Genomic DNA, 23,433 nt, shown 5'->3' with positions numbered 1-23,433 from the left:
AGTTTCTTAACCAAATTAACTTACCTACCCTAACTGAATCTCAATGAACTTACTTAAACGAGCCATTCTCTACCACAGAAATTCTTGCAACTATTGCTTCATTACCAAGCAACAAAGCTCCGGGTCCCGATGGTCTTTCGGGAGAATACTTTAAACAATTCTCCACATATCTGACTCCCCATTTGACGAAATTCTTCAATACAGCTGCGTCATCTTCTAATTTCCCTGCAGGATCATTATCAGCACTCATTGTCACACTACCGAAACCTGGGAAAGATCCAACCTCACCCCAAAATTTCAGACCAATTTCCCTACTTAACCTTGACCTAAAAATGTATGCCAAAACTATAGCTAGACGCCTAGTTTCCATTGTGCCTGATCTGATACATAAGGATCAATCCGGCTTCATTAAAGGGAGACAGGCTCCTGATGCAACATGGCGGATGATAGATCTAATTCATCATGTGGAGTCTAGTGGAACGCCTTCTCTGCTTCTCTCTTTGGATGCAGAGAAGGTGTTTGATTGGGTTCAGTGGACATATCTGCAAAAGATACTGTTAAAATTCGGATTTAAGGATTACATATACAATGCTATCATGGCACTATATACTCAACCATCGGCCCAGGTATTTTCCGCCAATATGCTTTCCCAACCATTCTACATTTCAAATTATACACGCCAAGGCTGCCCCCTATCACCTTTAATCTTTAATTTGGCAATGGAACCTTTGGCTGAACACATATGTAAGAACTCTAAGATTACGGGAATAACCTTGGGTTCCACCACTCATAAAATTAGTTTCTTTGCGGATGATGTAATTCTTATACTATCTTATCAAACCATACATCATCATTAGCCGCAGCTTGGGAAACATTGGACTGGTTTAGTCGGGCATCCCTATACAAACTAAATACAACAAAATCACATATATTGGATCTAAAATTGGATGCTACCACTAGACACCTCCTACAAGCCCAATACCCTTTTACATGGTCTGAAGATAGTATTTCTTATTTGGGAATACAACTCACAAGATCTACAAAACACATTTTTAAGTCAAATTATAAACCCCTTTTGAATAAATTGCGCACAGAATCCCAGAAGATCACTAAATTGGAACTATCGTGGTCCGGCAGATTAGCAGCGTTCAAAATGATGCATTTGCCCCAAATTCTTTACCTATTTAGAACTATACCTATCCCCATCCCTAAATACTTCTTCACATCCCTACAAAGGTTACTCAACCAATGTATCTGGCACGGAACAAAACCTAGATGTGCTCATCCTAAACTAAGAAATCACAAATTGACGGGAGGATCGGGATCGATTGATTTAGAAGATTACTATATAGCAGTAATAATTGATCAAACCAAAGAATGGTTCCAAAATACCCCAAGTAAACTCTGGAGTAACATTGAACATACCGTACTACTAAGTCCCGGATTAACCACTTGCTTACTGGGCACTTAAACCCCCCTCAGTCCCAGACCAATTTTCAGCTTTCAGCGCTGATGCACTTTGAATGACAATTGCGCGGGCATACAACACTGTACCCAAATTACATTTTTATCATTTTTTTCCCACAAATAGAGCTTTCTTTTGGTGGTATTTAACTACAGCTGGGAGTTTTATTTTTTGCTAAACAAACCAAAAAAGATGCACTGTGGGCACTTCTGGGTGGCACTATGGGCACTGCTGGGTGGCACTGACAGGGGGCACTTATTTTTTAATTATGTTTAGTGATGAGGGGGCAGGTGGGCACTGGCAGGGGGCAGGTGGGCACTGGCAGGGCTGGCCGTGATCGGAACTAATGTCCCGATCATGGCCGCCGGTGATCGGCTCTTTTTTTTTCTCCTCGCGCTGTCAGCGCGAGGAGGAATAATAGCCGATTACCGGCTCCGTTATATCACATGATCAGCTGTCATTGGCTGACAGCTGATCACCTGATAAGGGGTCGGGATCGACCCCTTGCTCGGATCGGTGATCAGGCGAGTCTCATAGACTCGCCGATCACTGAGCGTGCCGCGCGCGCCCCTCAGGGGGCGCGCAGACCGCTCGTGCACGGGACGACGTCAATAGACGTAGTCCCGGCAAAGGAGATCCGCGCTGTAGCCGTCATTCGGCTATAGCGCGGGTCTCAACTGGTTAAAGGATTGGCTACTGAGTACTCCACTGGGGACAAAACTACCCAAAGATCTACCTCCAACCATGATAGCCACGACCAAAGCTTGGAAAATTTTAAATCAAGAAAAACATTATGAACCAAATATACCACAAATATCGATCCCTATCGAATCATTACACCATTTATCACATGACCTATCACTACAACATTGGTCTCAAAAAGGCATTAAATACATAAACCAACTCCTTATAGGTACACATACGCAACCCTTTTCTGTCTTACAAAAACAATTTAACTTACTACATTCAGACATCTCTACATATACCCTCATACAACAATGCTCCAACAAACTCAAACTTCCTTTATACAATATCTTGCCAACAATATGGGAGTTTCTTAACTCTTCCTCATCTCAAAAAAAAGGAATTTCCTTAATATATAATATTCTACACCTCAAAAGTATTTTCACAAAATCAACCTCTCATACACACTGGAAAAATGACTTACAAAAGTCCTTTATAGACCAACAATGGGAACTAGCATTAAAAAGTGTTTACAAAACTACTAAAAGTTCAGCATTATGGGAACTTAGGCCGCGTACACACGGGCGGACTGTCTGCCCAACTTAGTCCGCCGAAACACATTTCAGCGGACAGTCCGCTCGTGTGTGGGCTTCAGCGGACTTTTTCAGCGGACAGTCTGGCGGACTAAGTCTTTCGGAATGTTGGAAAGACTGTCCGTCGGACTCGCATTTCAGCGGACAGTCCGCCCGTGTGTGTGCCAGTCCGCCCTACTTTTGAAATGAGCGGACTTTTCCCGCCCGGAGAAAAGTCCGCTCATTTCGAGCGGGTATCCAGGTAGGCGGGGCCCGCGACGGAGACGTCGCTGGCCCCGCCGCCTGGTATGGACTTAAAGGGGAACCCCAACGCCGAAAAAAATCGGCGTGGGGGTCCCCCCAAGTCCACAACAGACCCTTGTCCGAGCACGCTACCCGGCCGGCCAGGAAAGGGGGACGAGCGAGCGCCCCCCTCCTGAGCCGTACCAGGCCGCGTGCCCTCAACATGGGGGGTGCCTTGGGGAAGGGGGGGCCGCGCGCCCCCCCACTCCAAAGCACCTTGTCCCCATGTTGATGAGGACAAGGGCCTCTTCCCGACAACCCTGGCCGTTGGTTGTCGGGGTCTGCGGGCGGGGGGCTTATCGGAATCCGGGAGCCCCCTTTAATAAGGGGGCCCCCGTATACCGGCCCCCCACCCTATGTGAATGAGTATGGGGTACAATGTACCCCTACCCATTCACCTGTAAAATAAAAGTACCAAAAAAAAACACAACACACGAGATAAAATATTTTATTGCACAGCTCCGGGGGTCTTCCGTCTTCGGGGGTCTTCTCGCCGGACTCCTCCGCTATCTTCTTGTAGCTCTTTTGCTAGCGGAGGAGTCCGGCTTTCTTCCTCGCCGCCGGCCTCTTCTCCCGACTTCGGGGGTCTTGTCCCCCTCTTTGGTTCTTCTGCCGGGCCACCGTGCCTTCTTATAGCTCTTTTACAGGTGGTGGCCCGGTCTTCTGTCGCTGCCGTCGCCGCCTTCCGTTCTTCTCCTTTTTCTTCTTCTTCTTCTTCTCCAGGAGATGTTGCCTCGACGATCTCTCCGGCCGGAATGCCAGAGCCGCGCTGCGCGGCCACTTATATAGTGACAATGGGGCGGTGTCACATGGTATATGTCACATGGGCTCGTCACATGGGTTGATGTCACATGGGGACTATGACATTGTAAGGGGGCGGGGTCACCATGTGACACCAACCCATGTGACATAAAGCCATGTGACACTGCCCCATTGTCACTATATAAGTGGCCGCGCAGCGCGGCTCTGGCATTCCGGCCGGAGAGATAGTCGAGGCAACATCTCCTGGAGAAGAAGAAGAAGAAGAAGAACGGAAGGCGGCGGCGACGGCGGCGACAGAAGAACCGAAGAGGGGGACAAGACCCCCGAAGTCGGAAGAAGAGGCCGGCGGCGGGGAAGAAAGCCGGACTCCTCCGCTAGCAAAAGAGCTACAAGAAGATAGCCGAGGAGTCCGGCGAGAAGACCCCCGAAGACGGAAGACCCCCGGAGCTGTGCAATAAAATATTTTATCTCGTGTGTTGTGTTTTTTTTTGGTACTTTTATTTTACAGGTGAATGGGTAGGGGTACATTGTACCCCATACTCATTCACATAGGGTGGGGGGCCGGTATACGGGGGCCCCCTTATTAAAGGGGGCTCCTGGATTCCGATAAGCCCCCCGCCCGCAGACCCCGACAACCAACGGCCAGGGTTGTCGGGAAGAGGCCCTTGTCCTCATCAACATGGGGACAAGGTGCTTTGGGGTGGGGGAGCCGCGCGGCCCCCCTTCCCCAAGGCACCCTCCATGTTGAGGGCACGCGGCCTGGTACGGCTCAGGAGGGGGGGGCGCTCGCTCGCCCCACTTTCCTGGCCGGCCGGGTAGCGTGCTCGGACAAGGGTCTGTTGTGGACTTGGGGGGACCCCCACGCCGATTTTTTTGGCGTTGGGTTCCCCTTTAAGTCCATTCCAGGCGGCGGGGTCAGCGACGTCTGCTTCGCGGGCCCCGCCTACCTGGAGACGCGCTCGAAATGAGCGGACTTTCCTCCGCGTGTGTGGGCGAGTCCGTTCATTTCAAAAGTAGGGCGGATTGTATGGCAGACTTAGTCCGCCGTATTAGTCCGCTCAAAAAGTGCCGTGTGTGGGCAAGTCCGTTCATTCGAAAGTATGACGGACTGTCTGTCGGATTGTCTGACGGACTTAGTTGGCCAGACAGTCCGCCACGTGTGTACGCGGCCTTACTCAAAAAATAACACTCAGATGGTATCTGACTCCATCAAGATTAACATCCTACAATTCAACTTTATCGGACTTATGCTGGAGATGTAACTCTGATAAAGGTGGCATGTTTCATGTTTTTTGGAGTTGTAATAAACGCCAGCATTTCTGGAAAACCGTTTTCCTTATATTAACAGACATAACCCAAATACAAATTCCTTTTACCCCTGGGTTAGCTCTATTAAACCGGACTATAGAGGACATACCCTACCCTTTTCGTCATGTAACGACACATGTTCTCCGGCAGCCAGATTATCCATAACCAGACTATGGAAATCGGTGACACCTCCAACTATATATCAACTTCTGGATACTGTATCCTTGCACTACAGCTATGAATTAATGATGGCCTCCAGTGTAGGTAATTTACCTAAAGAAAGACATAGGTGGTCACCATGGGAAGGGTGGTCAAAATCCGCTGATTTTCTGAAATAATCTTAAACCATATCTTAATATGCTTTTCCTTTGTTTTCAATTTGTTGTTGCATTTTATCTGGATGTATTGTAGCTATAGGTAACTAAAAATACTCAATTTTGGCGACATTACCCTCCCCAAGACACAGCTGAGCACCCATTGGTGTGTCTAGGGGAGGCTAACATTTATACAATATCATATATACACGCTAATTTTGCACTTCTTTTTATGTACCGTATTATAGATCTCTTATTTAATGGATGAATTGTACGCTTATAGGAATGTTAATATTTCTTACGGATATCTTCTGTTTACTTGTATTTCGACATTTATTGTACAATGTATTTCTTATATGCATTATCTTAAAATCAATAAAAATGTATTGATTAAAATAAGATTATTATTGACTTATGCCAGCAGACAATACAATCATGACTTGAATCCATTTCATGGGATATAATACTTGAGGTATTTGAGGTGGTAATTGCAGGTGTTGACTAGCCTTGGACTGTTTACCAAAATTTCTTAGAATTGTCCAGCTTGGTAAACGTTCCCCCAAGGCTTTCTGTTAGATCTTGTTTGAAGATGGTGTATTCTCATCTTGGAAAAAAGCAGTTGAGTTTGCTGTGTTTTAGAGTTTTATCACTGGTCCAAGGCTCTTTAAATACATTCTTTTTAGTGATCGTAGAATATAGTTATCCTTGGATTTTAAATTCCCAGTTCAGCAAACAGCCTGTTTACAGACCTCCAGATCTGACCTTCTGTCTCTGAGGCTTATTCAGTCTTAAACCTCCATGTGAAATTGATGAAAATATATTTATTTCTTCACATTGATATTCAAATGGAAAAATCTGATAAAAAAGAGAAAATTCTTGTGAACTAGTATTCAGTGAAGAAGATCCCATAAGAAGTGGACAGTGTTGGTCAGATGCTTGGCAGCGTGTCACCCATCACCATAGTTAAAATGAAAGGCTTACCAGAAAGCCACCCTTACTCAGGGGGATCACAAAGCGCTTGTTTGGATTCAAAGATCCACTAGAGGAATATCCACGCTTCTCTCGCCAGAAGCCTTTATATACACTGGATGGTAATCAGCAGCCAGAACATCAGACAGCCTCATCAATAGGGTATTTTAAAGTGGTTGTACACCCAGTACAACCACTTTTACATACAGGTACGCCTATATTAAGGCTTACCTGCAGGTGCTGGAAATACCTCCTAAACCTCCACGGTTTAGGAGATATTTATAATAAGTCCATACGCCAATGTCTACACTGCATGCACACTTTAGAAAGGGCAGATCGTGCCGTTTCTAAAGGGGGTCATGCCGTAACTGGTAGCTTCCACGCGCATGTGTGGGAGTGACGTCACACAACTTCGGCCAGTCACAGAGCCAGAGTTTGCGGCCCCAGAAGAAAGAAGGGTGAAGATGGACGCTCGCTGCTAGTGGGGACAGCGGTGACATCGCAGGCTTCGTTTTCAGGTGAGGGACACATAATGGATTACTATGTGGTGCATAGTAGCCCATTATGCTTTACCTTTGCAGGGAAATAAAGAGGAAGTAAAACCCATCAGGGTTTACTTCCTCTTTAATATGTGAAGAGACTAAAGACCCAGGATAGTATGATATTGTCTCTTTAGCGGTTTATTGGCAATGCTTCAGTGCTGCATACATACGTTTCAAAACTGGGAGCACAGCTCCAGTGCAAACAAGCCAAAACAGTTCCTTGCAATTTAAAAATCCATGGAAGTGATCGTACAGAGCTCAGTGTGATGTCGGTTTTAAAAAAAATATTTTTCTTAAACCGACAGACAGAAATGGCTACATACTTTTATATAGTTGCCACCACCAGCCCTGGCTGTGCAATATCCCTATGGTGGAACTGTACCCTTGAATCTGACTATTATGCACAGTCTAAGGTTCCGCCCAAGCATTTTTTTCAAAAAGGGTACAAGAAGGAACAGATCGCTATTGAGATTCAGAGTATTGGGAACCTGGATCGAACATTGTTAGTAGCTGATTCCAATAAAAGCAAAAATAAAAGAGATAACAAGTTTGAATATAAAATCATTTTGGAATATAAAATACAACACAAAAAATTGGAAAAAATTATTATGAAACATTGGGAAATTTTAAAGAAGGATAGTTTTAGGTACAGTGTTACCCCCAAGCCCGACATTTATCTACAGACAGGCTCCAACCCTTAGAGATGTCCTAGCCCCAAGTGTTGTGGACCCTCCTGTGATTCATCAAAAGAGGCTTAAGAACGCATAATGTTTCTAAACATTTTAGAAATTTCACAATAGGGATCCCAAATGTCTTTTGGGGATTGGAAAGGGTAAATAAACACTGGAGGGGAGGTAATTTCATACGTAATTTAAGTCAGCGGGAATTCTTCTGGATCCATGAAACAGAGGTTTTTGTTTTTCCGGGAGGGTTAAACGTCGAATTTGAGTTGATCTGTTTTATATCAGATAAATAGATAGGAGTTCAGGTTGTTTTTAAATATTTTACATGTGTTTGGTTATATTTATGTGAAGAGATGGCCACGATTTTTTTTTTATATGTCCAATTTGTGTTTTAACCACTTCCCGCCCAAGGCCATCATATGACATCCTGGACTTTCAGTGGGAATATCTGAATGATGCCAGCAGCCACCAGCATCATTCAGATATCCTTGTTTTCAGCTGGCGATTCTGTGCACCATAAGAATGATCATAGCGGCAGTTCCACCGCTTGATCATTCTTTCAGGCGACGGGAGGGGACATCCCCCCCTCCTTTGTTGTAAAGTTGTAAAAATGAAGTAAAAAAAATAAAATAAAGTAAAATAAAAAATAAAATAAAAAAAATTGTTTTTTAAAACGCCCCTGTCCCCGGTAGTTCACACTCAGAAGCAAACGCACACTTTAGTCCTGCCCACATATGTAAACGCCATTCAAACTACACATGTGAGGTATTGCCACGTGCGTTAGAGCGCAAGCAACAATTCTAGCTCTAGACCTCCTCTGTAACTCTCAATATGTAACCTGTAAAAAATGTTAAAGCGCCGCCTATGGAGATTATTAAGTACTGAACTTCTGGTTCTTGGATTTCCAGTCCCGCGCTCTCCAGGGTGACCAGGTGTGTATTTAAGCATCCAGGTGACGTGATAGCCCTGCCCTCACTGACGAAGTCCCATCGGAGGTAACGCGTACGGGGGAGGAGCTATCTTGCAGACTTCACCTGCTGCCATCGTTTTTTATACTGGCCATACAATCGCTACATGTAGCGTTATTTTATGTCATTTCTACAAGTGTTTTATACCATGGATTATCTGAATAAATGAACTTCACGGAGAGCACTTAGATCATGTTTATTTTATCTACATACTGATCCTAGATGATCTGGTTCCATTTCTGTGCTGGCGAATCATCTCCATCCCACTGTGACTACAAGCGTATTTGACCTTCTGTTAGCTCAGAGGTCCACCATATCTGTTAAGAATATTGACTTGCTGGTGGAGGGCCTGTCACTCAGAACATTCAGTGGATTGGAATTTTTCTTCCCATAAGGTGTCTTTGTCTTCCACTATTGGGATTCATTAGTCCCTTTATTTTGTTTTATTGCGCTGCACTAATTTTATTTTTCCATATACATTGGAGGTGTTGTGATCAGCCTATAGTGTACAGCTTGCATTTCCTTATACCTAATACTTGTTTGCAGTGATTGTCTTTTTATTTCATGTGTGATTTGGATGTCTGGTGAGATTAGACTGTACAAGAGAGCACTCCTACCGCTTGTAAGGATGGAAAAGAGGGAATGTCTCAGCAGGATTGAAAGAGAGCGATCATCAGCAACTTCTATCTCTGTCTGACCTAAAGTAGACTTTTACTGAATGAGAGCACATGCCCGGAAACCCAGAAGAAAGTGGCGTGGGACTGGTACAAATCTAACATCATACAATTTAATCTGTTACTTTTTTTTATCAGACACCGGCCAGTGGGATAAAACTGGGACTGTCACAAAATATTAATATGTTTTGGAGCTGTTAGGATAGATTAAACTACTGGAAATAGTTCCAGATTCTTACAGGATTTGAATTGATATGGAGGTGCAAGTTTGTATTTGATTTATTTTATTATAGTTTATTTATTGCTGTTGGAAGCTGACCAGTGGTATTTGAAGGTTTTACACTTCTGATTTGTTATAACACTCATAATAATTGATTTTAAATGGCACCCCAATGCACAATGCACCAAAGCAATGAGCCTGCATTGTAGTACATAGACAAAATAAAAAAAGGAATGCCATACTCTGGATCGCTACTGTTTACTTTATTAATCCATGTAGTTTTCGGCAGACCATCGGAGCCCCTCCAACTGACACCTTTCACTCAAAAAGAGCATATTTGTAGAATATACTCTACAAAAATCATAAAAACAAACAGTGGCACTTCTTTAATACAAACTAAGCATTAAACATTAAAAATACCATGGCTGAGACCATTAGGACATGTGTCTCTTTTTGTATATTGATACTTTTTTTTTTTTTCACACACCACTGTACCAATGCCCCCATCATTAATTGAACAGCAGCTCACTGGACTCTAATACCTCATATATGAATAAAAGGGCAAAGATTGCTTGACAACAATCGATCTAACCAATTAGATCCTTCCCATCTAACAGATTCTCCCGAGTTTACCGACATCCACCTTGTGAAAAATGGCCTTAACCTCCCAGCAGTCAGCGTCACGGTATATCTGCAAAGAAAAACAAGAACTTCACTGCTCACTCAACTGTGTCACACAATACATGATGGCTTAACCACATTGTTTTGTCATATCACAAATCAGCTGAAAGTGCAACTTCATATTCACCTTTCATATGCTAGTTATATATTGGTCCTTGTGGCTGCCATTTTTTGCTATAAAAGTGTTACACTACTAAATTTTAAAACCATATATTACTTTTTAATAGACCTGTGTTCTTCAGATAAATCAGGGGAAACTTTTTTTCACGAGAGTCTGAACTCCAGCTACTTCTGTGCTTATTGTACCAATGCAAATTACATCAAACAATGTTAAATTACATCTAACAATGTTTACTTATATCTAACAATATTTAATATTTGATTTAGTATTTTATTAGTTTGGCATAAATCTAATAGTGAAGCTTTGCATGATGGCCTCTTTCAAGCCTTTCACTGGTATGTGCTAGATTTCTGCTAATTGTGTTTTGTGATCTTAATATGCAACGTGCACACACTCAGCATGCAATGATTATAAGCACTCATGTGCTACAAATGCTTTCCCTACTATCTTTATAGAGCAGAGGAATGGTTGAGAAGAGAGAAAAATAGTCAATATCACTCCCATCATGCCTCAAGTCAGAAGTCATTCCTCATGGTGCCTAATAATGTCCCTGTATAGAGTAAGGTCGCTCCCGATGCTTGGTGGGGTGATCTCGACGATCTAATGCCGCGTACACACGGTCGGAGAATCCGTCGGAATGCGTCTTATCGGACCGTGTCGTCAGATAATCCGACTGTGTGTGGTATGCATCGGACTGATTCCGTCCGAATCTCTGTTCGACCCAATTTTCCAACATGTTGGAAATATTTCCCGACCAACTGGGTCGGTCGGACGTAATCCGATCATGTGTAGAGAATTTTGATCGGACCAAGTGCCACGCATGCTCAGATCAAATTCCTACATCAAAGCTATTGGCTACTAGCCTGAATCTAGTCCCATTGTAACTAAATTACATCATCATGTTCTGAAAGATCGGATTTTTCGACAACTTAGTCCGACCGTGTGTATGCAACAGTTTCGGACACAATCCATCAGACTAAATCTGACGGACAAAATCAGACGGATTTGGTTGTGGAAATCTCCGACAGTGTGTACGTGGGCTTAGGCTCTACGGTCTCAGGATTCCAGTGTGTTCACAGTAGGAGGTTTATGAGCCCCAAAAACAGGAAACTGGTGTCAGCAGAGGCATCTGAATGCGAAGGAAAAGCTGAGAAATGGACTCTTCATTGATCTGATATTTATTGCTCACAGAATAGTATAAAACAGGGCCAAAGTGTTTTGTGGCACTACACTGGCCACTTCCTCAGGATGGTGCATAAAACAGCTGTGATCTGTCTCTCATTCTGTTTGTGAGTGTGAACTCTGACTCACACTCACAAATAACACGAAACAGACCATAGCTATTTAACCACATGCTGACCGCCTACCGCATATTTACTGCTGTAAGTCAGCTCTATTGTGCAAAATCATGTACCTGTCCATCATCTTGTGCAATGACCACTGAGGGGCACACGCGCCACTGGATGCACAATCGCACGTTGATTGGACACAGGGAATGCCAATCAGTGGGTCCGGTGGAACCAATGTACACCGGCCACCCGCAATCGTTCCCCAGGGAGGCAGAGCAGCGATCTGCCTATGTAAACAAAGCAGATTGCTGCTCTTACAGGGATGAAGATGGAGATCTTGTGTTCCTGAACACATCGGAATCTGGAGACCACAGACCCTAGTATCATCCGGATCACCCCACCAAGCATAGAGAACGACCTTACTCTGTGCGGGAACAGTCATAATCCCTGCAGGTTTACATGCCAGGTTGTCCAATCCCCCATTAGGGAGCCTAGCAACTTCCCAGATATGAGTACACCATCGCAATTTAATTTATTATCATATATTGCATCCAATTATCTGTTAAACTACTACAGCATAGTGTCTCTGTCTCTTTTTCTTTTTTTTTTTTCTTTTTTGAGATACCCTAGTAATACAGGAGTTGAGCTAGAACCCATATAAATATGCCAGCCAGCACCATAATTTGCTCATTACTCTAGCAAATGTAGTGGGGAAGAATCAGTAGGGCATTTACAACACATTTCTGGTGGTGTGGATTTAGTCAGAAGACTTAAACCAGGGGGTTTAAGCCTTAAACCAAATTCATATAACCTGTGCAGTATTTAAATTGTTATTTCCGAACATGCAACAAATTTAAGGAGATTTTATCTGTGACACTTTTACAACATGCCAGTATAGCTATAACAAATTCCTAAAGAAATACCTCCATATTTTTGATTTAAGCAAAGTGGAAGTCAATAGGAGTAAGTTAGTTGTGTTGCACATATATTAATTATCTTGCAATTTGGGGATACATTATGCAACATAATTCTTTATCAAACCTATCTAAGAAATCTGGGTACAGGTGAACTAAAGTCCCCCTTTAAAAACTGTGAGGAGGCAGACTCTTTATTGAAGAAGAGACAAACAATGTCTCTTCTACAATACAAAAAAACGACCTGCCTGCTTGCGGTCCTCTTTGGAATGTACACTGAGCTGTGCAAACGCAGCTCAGTTTACATTTCGGCATAATGCCTGTATGCTGGAATGACTGCATTCCCTTGTATGAGCAAGAATGATGTGATCCCATGCTGGCCAATGAAGATGGCCTCATCAGCATTTAGATAAAACTGGGTAGAACATACCATTGCGGGTAAGGGACACTGCACCGTTGAAGGCTAGCTAAGGCTAGGTAAGGCTAGGTAAGTATTGCACAGTGTAACTTCTCTTCAATTGTGGCAGGAAGTGATTTGATCAAGAAAACCTAAAAAGGAAGGTTCTATTAGTCATATCACATCTCAAACTGATATGGTAACTTTAAACTTCCTCCCCTCCACCTGGCTTCTCCCACCCTGTCCCTCTCTTCCCCTGGCTACATCCACCCTTTCCTCCCCTCCACCTGGCTGCTCCCACCCTGTCCTCCCCTTCACCTGGCTGCATCTACCCTGTCCTCCCATCCACCTGGCTGCTTCCACCCTTTCCTCCCCTCCACATGGCTGCTCCCACCCTGTCCTCCCCTCCACCTGGCTACATCCACCCTGTCCTCTCCTCCACTTGTCTGCTCCCACCCTCTCTATCCCTGCGATATAGGGGATTGAATGGTTGCCATGCAATCATGAGAGCTGTTGAACCAAGTCTCTGTAATTCCTACAAAATTGAAATACTCCTCGGACAACAGTAGCTCTAGTTCTCCCATCTTGTCCGTTAGACTCCTGGCATTGGTGAAAATGCCACGTAGTTTAGACTGGTCGCATACTATCTCCTTATTGGGTGCTCTGGGGTTGCAAATAGGACTTGTTACTATACTTGACTTGGGTTTAAGTGCTTTAGTCAACTTACCACTAATGCCCCCAATACTACCCCCTGGAATATACAGTGGTGTGAAAAAGTGTTTGCCCCCTTCCTCATTTCCTGTTCCTTTGTTTGTCCCACTTAAGTGTTTCGGAACATCAAACCAATTTAAACAATAGTCAAGGACAACACAAGTAAACACAAAATGCAATTTGTAAATGAAGGTGTTTATTATTAAAGGTGAAAAAAAATCCAAACCATCATGGCCCTGTGTGAAAAAGTGATTACCCCCTAAACCTAATAACTGGTTGGGCCACCCTTAGCAGCAACAACTGCAACCAAGCGTTTGCGATAACGTGCAATGAGGCTTTTACAGCGTCCTGGAGGAATTTTGGCCCACTCATCTTTGCAGAATTGTCCTAATTCAGTTACATTAGAGGGTTTTCGAGCATGAACGGCCTTTTTAAGGTCATACCACAACATCTCAATAGGATTCAGGTCAGGACTTTGGCTAGGCCACTCCAAAGTCTTCATTTTGTTTTCTTCAGCCATTCGGTGGTGGACTTGCTGGTGTATTTAGGATCATTGTCCTGCTGCAGAACCCAAGTTCGTTTCAGCTTGAGTACACGAACAGATGGTCGGACATTCTCCTTCAGGATCTCTTGGTAGACAGCAGAATTCATAGTTCCTTTTATCACGGCAAGTCTTCCAGGTCCTGAAGCAGCAAAACAGCCCCAGACCATCACACTACCACCACCATATTTTACTGTTGGTATAATGTGCTTTTTATGAAATGCAGTGTTCCTTCTACGCCAGATATACTTGGACACACACCTTCCAAAGAGTTCCACTTTTGTCTCATCGGTCCACAGAATGTTGTCCCAAAAGTCTTGGGGATCATCAAGATGTGTTGTGGAGAAATTGAGACGAGCTTTGATGTTCTTTTTGCTCAGCAGTGGTTTTCTCCTTGGAACTCTGCCATGCAGGCCATTTTTGCCCAGTCTTTTCCTGATGGTGGAGGCATGAACGCTGACCTTAACTGAGGCAAGTGAGGCCTGCAGTTCCTTGGACGTTGTTGTGGGGTCTTTTGTGACCTCTTGGATGAGTCGTCGCTGCGCTCTTGGGGTAATTTTGGGCGGCCGGCCACTCCTGGGAAGGTTCACCACTGTTCCATGTCTTCGCCATTTGTGGATAATGGCTCTCACTGTGGTTCGCTGGATTCCCAAAGCTTTGGAAATGGCTTTATAACCCTTTCCAGACTGATAGATCTCAATTACTTTCTTTCTCAATTGTTCCTGAATTTCTTTGGGTCTCGGCATGATGTGTAGCTTTTAAGGATCTTCTGGTGGACCTTACTGTGTCAAGCAGCTCCTATTTAAGTGATGCCTTGATTGTGAACAGGTGTGGCAATAATCAGGCCTGGGTGTGGCTAGAGAAATTGAACTCAGGTGTGGACAACCACAGTTATAGTATGTTTTAACAAGGGGGGCAATCACTTTTTCACACAGGGCCATGATGGTTTGGATTTTTTTTCACCTTTAATAATAAACACCTTCATTTACAAATTGCATTTTGTGTTTACTTGTGTTGTCCTTGACTATTGTTTAAATTGGTTTGATGTTCCGAAACACTTAAGTGTGACAAACATGCAAAGGAACAGGAAATGAGCAAGGGGGCAAACACTTTTTCACACCACTGTATTGTGCGCTGGCTATCTCTACCTCTGGACCCTTCCCCTATTGCCTAGTTTAAAAGCCCCTCTAACTTTTTAGCCATCTTCACTCCCAGCAGATCTGTACCTTCCCCATTTAGGTACAGTCCGTATCTTCTATACAGCTGGTAACCGACTGAGAAGTCACCCCAGTTCTCCAGGAACCCAAATCCCTCCTTTCTACACCAGCTCCTCAGCCACTCGTTTACTTCCATAATCTTCCTCTGCCTTTCTGATGTGGCTCGAGGTACCGTTAGTATTTCTGAGAATACTACCTTGGAGGTTCTGTTCCTCATTTAGCTCCTGAGTCCCTAAAATTGTTTTTTTAGGACACATCATCTTCCTCTGACTATATCATTGGCGCCAACGTGCACAATGAGAGTCGGGTCTTCCCCAGCCCTTCCCAGTAATCTGTACACCAGGCCCATGATATGCCCAACCCAAGCACCCGGTAAACAACATACAGTTCGGCACTTCAGGTCTTTGTGACAGATTGATCTCTCTGTCCTTCTAAGAATTGAGTGCCCTACCACCAGAATCTGTCTTTCCTTTCCCTTGGCTTTAGGCCTACCCTCACTGGAGGAGTCATTCCCCTGGTAGCAAGAGTCACTCAACTCCAGCAGTGCTGGTCCCTGACTGGTTTCACCAATGTCATTCAATGGGGCGTACTTATTGGGATGTTCCAGCACAGGACCAGCCTCTCTGACTTTTTCCCTACTATCCTTCCTGTCACCCATCTACTCGTCTTTGGTGCCTGCCCCTTTTTATCTCCACCGACTCTGTGCTAATCCCTGCCAGCACCTGCCTAGTACAATCCCAACTCTCCTTTAGTATGGAGGGACTTCTCATGCTGCGTACACACGATCGGATTATCAGGCGGACTTGGTCCAGAAGAGAAGAAGAAGCAGAAGATGGCGGCGGCGACAGCGACAGAAGACCAGGCCAACACTAGTAAAAGAGCTGAAAGAAGAAAGCGGAGGCCTGGCAAGAAGAACTAAAGAGCGAGACAAGACCCCCGAAGAGCGGGACAAGACCCCAAAGTCAGAAGAAGACCCCCAGACGGTGGCAGCGACAAAGGACAAAGCCAGGCTCCTCCACAAGTAAAAGAGCAGAAGATAGTGGAGGAGTCCCGCGAGAAGACCCCCAAAGACAGAAGAAGAGAAGACCCCCGGAGCTGTCTAATAAAGTATTTTAAAAACCCGTGTTGTGTTTTTTTTGTGTACACTTTTTTCCGCAGGTGAATGGGTAGGGGTACATCATACCCCATACTTATTCACATAGGGTAGGAGGCTGGAATCTGGGGGCCCCCTTATTAAAGGGGGCTCCCAGATTCTGATAAGCCCCCACCCAAAGACCCTGACAACCAACGGCCAGGGTTGTCGGGAAGAGGCCCTTGTCCTCATCAACATGGGGACAAGGTGCTTTGGGGTGGGGAGGCCACAGGCCCCCCCTTCCCCAAAGCACCCCCCCATGTTGAGGCACGTGGCCTGGTATGGCTCGGGGGGGCACTCACTTGTCCCCACCCCCTTTCCTGACCAGCTGGGCTGTGTGCTCGGATAAGGATCTGCTATGGACTTGGGGGGGACCTCCACTCCATTTTTTCGGTGTAGGGCATCCCCTTTAAATCCATACCAGGTGACGGGGCTAGCAAGGTGTCAATCTCGCTGATGGAGGCGGCGACATTCACTTCCTTCGCTAGTTCCGTCTACTTGGAACCACGTTCAAAATGAACGGACTTTACTCCGTGTGTAGGTAAGTTCGTTCATTTCAAAAGTCTGGAGGAATTCCTCCATAGTCCGCCAGATTGTCCGCTGGACCTATTCTGCTGGAAAATTCCAGTCGCGTGTGGGCAGGTCCGCTCGTTCGGAAAGTCCAACGGACCTCCGCTGCAAAGTCTGGCGGGTTGTCTGTCGGACTAAGTCTGCCGGATAGTCCGATCGTGTTGACAGTTGCTTAACTTAACGTTTAGTCAGAGTGACGTCTTCTGGAGCGCTCCAGAAGACGTCACTCTGACGAAACGCATAGGGCGTGGCTACGTACGTGCACCCTTCCCATAGCCAGAAGCGGCCGGCGGAGTTTGTTTATCTGTTTACAACAAACGCAAACTGTTTTATTAGCAAATGTGAGTAGTTTTCTTTTATACAATTAAATAAAAAGTTGTTCAAACGTACTACACCATGGATATGTTTTCTTCCCTCAATGTACATATCAACGGAGTGCATATAAAGTGAAGAGTGAACATTCCCCAAGTGCACCAGCAGCGGTATCTAGATAGCAGCACAGTGGCTCATACTGTGAAAGCCCATCCAACCCCACAGGGGTACATGATCTGGTGAGAGCATTCACATTACCACAACACTGAGTGGCGCACCAGGGATGAGTGTTTTCTCTGCATTTGAAGATTGGCACTTTTACACTAGTCACTTTACCTTGTGTTACCACTACCTGGGACATTACTACTTTGGACTGTTTAGTGATCCCAGAATGCGACTTTGAAAGTTTTTTCTATGCACAAGGACGTTTTGGGATTAATTATTTTGCACAATTTTTGAATGAATTTTTCTTATGAATTTTGATATTATTGTTATAGGCAATTTACATTTATTGGTCACAGCAATGTTAGCACGTATTTGTATACACTGATTATTGCACTTTTCTTATTTTAATTTTATAACGTTTAAATATTTCAGTACTGAGATACAGTTTTGTATCGTAATATTTGCAAACTTTGTATATATCCTTATAGATAGACCATCATAGGCTAGATATATATTGGGTTTAGCACCATAGCCCACTATTTAATCTTTTATTTTATTAATGTAAATTGAAAATTTTTATAGAAAATTGATGATGCAGTAAAAAAATGCAATTAAAATAACTGATGCCAGATTTGACCCTTAAACATCCTCCTTTTGTATTTGACTACCATTTGTTTTCAATGTTAGGTGTACACTGTCGACACTGTCCCCGCAAAACTGACATTTTGGTTTTCTAAAGATGACGTTGATGTTCTATATTTCTTTGATATAACAGAGTCCAGAACTATGGTGAGGAGATCTCACTGCTAGAGGATCCAAGACATATTAGAAGTCAAAGGCTGACTAAGCCCACTAGGCTCAACCTATAACTAAAATATCCATTTTGTCGTGATTAACCCTTTAGTTGCTTTATGTACTTATATAACCAAACTATTAGGATGGCAAAACATATAGGATTTTATTTAATATTTGTGTGTATGCTTCATCAGTGTTCATTTTATTTTCCCTTCAAATAAAACTTTTATTGGCATGATCTAATAAAAGACGTGTTTCTTGCTATTTTCAGGTGTGAAGATAATTAAAGTTCCTGTAAAAACATTTTAAGATAATACTAAAATAGAAAGAGTGACTCTTATCTGCCAGCACATTCTATCTTTATACCTTCCATAAATATTTTCATGTGTTGTGATTGTATAAATTATGATGATTGGAAACTTGCAAATAGTGCAAAAGTTAAATATGGTATAGCTAACTGACAAGCATAAAAAATGCAAAAAGTATTCAATATATACTGTATATTTAGACTGTACAAGTTAAACATAATAATTCAGTAATACATAAGAAGTCGATAAGCAGCTACTTTCTTGTTTTCTCTTGCTGAGTTAAAGTGGAAGTAAACCTATCGATTTAACGGTTTCAAAAAAGTTACATGTCACATTGGTTGGGCTCTCAACCAAACTGTCAAACCATCGAAAGGCTTTTGTCATAACTGATCACATGGCAGGTAAAGATCAAACAGAGGCCAAGATGTCAGCTTTTTTGGTTAAAAACGATGAGGATTTACTTCCACTTGAAAGTGCAAGAAAAGATAAAGCAGATGTAAACCCAATTACTAAATCTCATAAAAGCTCAAACATTTTATACAATTCCAAAAGTCATTTGTTTAATTTCTGAATTTGTAATTTTTATTAAAATAACACTTGGTGAGCCTGCCTTTTCATGCACTACCTTTTGTATGGTAGCAGTGCCCGCTCTGTCCCTAGCTTCCAAATTGTTTTTCTAGGTTGTCACCCAGGCATTCAGGTTTCAGTGGAGACCACAAGTTGCTTCTTCAACACAAAAACATGCAGCATAGTCCATTATTGTCAACATCAGGAAACCCACCCTGAGAAAATCAATGCAGCCATTACTCGAGTGCATGCATGTATACAGAAAGGCTGCAAACAGGCTGCAGTCTGTGCAAACAAGCTTCTCCCTAGCACCCAGGAGGCATATGCAAAGTGTGTACCTGGCTTGCATCCAGACCCGTATTGAAATATAGGCCTTGGGGGAGTCGCCAGTGTTAGACATGTCCAGCTGAAGCTCCACATCTCTCAGGACTCCTCGGCTGATAAAGACACCCGCAAGGCATGGTAAACTGAAAATAATCTTACCATAAGCCTCCTTGGTGCCCCTGGGATAAATAAAATGGTCTCTGGTGCCGCCCAAGGTAAAATTAAATGAAAGAGTGCCAAGGATACACAGTCAAGAGGCCCCTGTAAAATGGCACAGCCTCCTTTCTCACACAGGCACATCTCCTGCTGCTAAGCAACTGCAGTTACCTCAGAATGCCTATAATGACTCTGACTGTTAATACAGCACCACCTCATAAGAAAAATAAACATATTTCCTACATGCAAATTTTTTGGGACAAAGAGAAAAAATGTTACAGAAAGCCTTAAAGCAAACCTCAGACTATATAACTGAAAGTCTCACAAAAGAAAACCGTGAGTGAGGCCACTGCACTTCTGACCTAGAAATCAGAGTGGGTGACATGAATGTAGTCTCCCATAATAATGAATTAGAGACTCCTAAGAAAGAAAACCTTATTCTGCAAACACGTTTAGAGGACTTTGAAAATAGAGCACGTTGATCAAATCTTCGTATACGAGGAATACTTCATTCTACTATGACTACACTTTTCCAAGAACTGCTACCATCAATCCCGGTCAATTATTTGGAGATGGATAGGGTTTACAGAGCTTTAACACCACACAAACCAGAAGGTCCCCCTCAAGATATTATTGAGAAATTCCACTTCTATTGCACTAAAGAACAACTCATGGCTGCAGCTAGAGGAAAAGATTCCCTCATTGTTCAATATCATCTTCATCAGCTTGTTGCTGACCTTTCCCCAATTACTGTGGCTAAACGACGTGCACTGAAAAAGTCTTACTTTAATCTACAGCAACACCAGATTCCTTATCAATGGTGATTCTGATTTTCTATCCGGTTTACCTATCAAGGTGTCAAACATTCCTGTAGATCCTCAGATGGACTCTAAAACACTCTACAAGAACTACATCTTATCGAAAGATCTTCAACTAGAACTCGTTGACGCACAGCATCCAGCTCCCCTCAAGAATCCTCCAAATCTGAAAAAGATAGAGGCCAACAAAATTCCTCTAAGAGAAGTCGATTCAATTCTCCTGATATAGATCCTGTAGACACAATAGACTGAATGACTTTTACTCTTCATCTTGAATTGTATTCAATCTTAAGGCTTTGCCTTTCTTTGGTCACTAAGTAATTTTACCACCTTCAGTATAATCTGACTAAACTTATTTAAAATAATACTGTTCTATTAAGTTTTAACCCTCACAACCTCAGATAAACATATTTTATGTTTTATCTATTTACCTCCTTTCTCCCCCCCCCCCAAACCAATAAGATACCTATTGTCTCGACTATAAGCATATTTACTTATATTTATCTTAAAGTAAATCTAGTTATTTTTTAAGTTGAAGTACTTCTATTGTTTTATATTTAATGATCCTATTTATCAATATCACTATTTTCCTTCTTCATTACTGGCAACTAGGGATGAGCCGAACACCCCCCGGTTCAGTTCGCACCAGGACCTGCGAACGGACCGAAAGTTCGCACGAATATTAGAACGCTATTAATTACAATGGATGCAAACGTTCGAAAGCTAAAGTGCTAATGATAACGGCCAATATGCATGCTATTGTCCTAAAAAGGGGTTGGGGACCCGGAACCTGCCCCAGGGGACATGTATCAATGCAAAAAGAAGTTTTAAAAACTGACATTTTTTCTGGAGCAGTCATTTTAATGATGCATAAAGTGAAAAAAAAGGGAAATATTACTTTAAATATCATACCTGGGGGGTGTCTAAAGTATGCCTGTGAAGTGGCATGTGTTTCCCATGTTTAGAACAGTCCCTGCACAAAATTACATTTTGTAAAGAAAAAAAAGCCATTTAAAACTGCCTGCGGCTATTAAAGCATTAATTAAGTAATTATTAAGTAATGTCTTGTCCTGGCAATATGGAGGAAAATCTTTGAGAAAAATGGCATGGCTACCCCATCACCCCCTACCTCAGCCCATTACCAGCCCCTTTCGGTCTTGTATGGATATTAAGGGGAACCCCGCACCCAAAATATGTTATGTTAATGTTAGGCAGATGCCTGTGTTGCACAAATGAACTACACAACACCAGCAACGAGGGGGTAGATTCAGGTGTATGCTGTGCAGGAGGCACACTACACTGACTGAATATTAGGCAGATGCCTATGTTGCACAAATCAACTACACAACACCAGCAATGAGGGGGGGTAGATTCAGGTGTATGCTGTGCAGGAGGCACACTACACCCACTGTAACAGCGCTAGGTTAGGAAGCAAAGCAAAGCTGACACTGTCCCTGCCTATCCTGCTCTCTCCCTGAACACTACACTCACTGTAACAGTGCTATCTAAAGAAGCAAAGCAAAGCTGACACTGTCCCTACCTATCCTGCTCTCTCCCTGAACACTACACTCACTGTCACAGTGCTATCTAAATAAGTAAAGCACAGCTGACACTGTCCCTGCCTATCCTTCTCTCTATGAACGCCGCAACACACTACACAAGGCCGCCGCGCTGGCGGCCTTATATAGTGTGGGGCGTGTACTAAACCCCCTGAGCTATAATTGGCCACAGGCCTCCAACCTGTGGCCAATTACGGCTCTCCTCGCTGCCGGCACTGTGATTGGCCAAGCATGTGGGGTCACAGTGCATGCTTGGTCAATCATCAGCCAGCAATGCACTGCGACTGGCGCAGTGCATTGTGGGCCATTCGTATCACACGAATTTGATGCGAACGGCCCACAAAGTTCTGTTTTCGACGAACGGACGAATGGCCGATGTTCGATTTGAACATGGGTTCGAATCGAACACCGGGCTCATCCCTACTGGCAACCCTATAAATAAGTAATATTGCTATGTAAACTATACAGTTTCTTATTTAATGTATTTTTTCCCTAGGGTTACCTGTAAGTATATATACTCACCTTACAGTATACTTGTTAATAGCCAATTAACGTTTTATTTATTTTTTTACCCTTGCTAATTTTTTTTTCTCAACGGCCGAACTTGGGTGTCCAAGTATTTCTCTTTTCCTGTATATAGATCTAGGCAGTTTGGCCGTTTCTGTCCTAGGATAAACCTCCATTTTGACCTATTATTGTTACCGTTTTTTACACACTCAGTACGCCGCCTTTTTACTTTTTTTATTCGCACAATTTATTTACAATTATTTGACTCTATGACTATTACTCTCTCTTTCTTCCTCTTTATTCTGTCTCTACTCCCATCTTGGTTCTTGTCCCCCCCCCCCCCCCCCCCGGGGTAATTGGGTAATTGTAAACTCACAATCTAGGAATGCAGTATACCACAATATTTCCTTTAAGATTTACCAATGGCCCCCTTAAATGTCCTTACGTTAAACGTACAAGGTCTAAATAGCCCACAAAAGCGAACTAAAGTTTTTCACTCCTTAGCTTCCTCAAAAGCATATGTTGTATGCCTCCAAGAAACCCATTTTGCAGATAAGGCAACTCCTAAATATTTTGGTTCAGCTTATCCCAAAGTTTTCACAGCCTCTGCCAAAACGAAACAACGAGGGGTGCTAATAGCATTTCATCGTACTACACCCTTTTCCCTTCTGATAGAGATCAAAGACCCAGAAGGTCGCTATCTTATACTCAGGGGATATCTATTAGATTCTATCACAGTGGTATCCTCCTACTATGCTCCTAACAAAACTCCATCCTCATTCTTCTCCCATTTATTACAGGTAATTGATACTCATAAAATGGGAACACTTTTAATCTGTGGAGATTTGAATCAAGTCCTTTATCCTTTTTTAGATAAAAAAACTC

This window comes from Lithobates pipiens, unplaced genomic scaffold (genome assembly GCF_037356315.1).
Source record: "Lithobates pipiens isolate NorthernLeopardFrog02 unplaced genomic scaffold, aLitPip1_a1.2 Scaffold_10, whole genome shotgun sequence".
In the NCBI taxonomy this organism is placed as follows: Eukaryota; Metazoa; Chordata; class Amphibia; order Anura; family Ranidae; genus Lithobates; species Lithobates pipiens.
The sequence above is the reverse complement of the archived record's forward strand: the minus strand, read 5'-3'. Positions refer to the sequence as shown.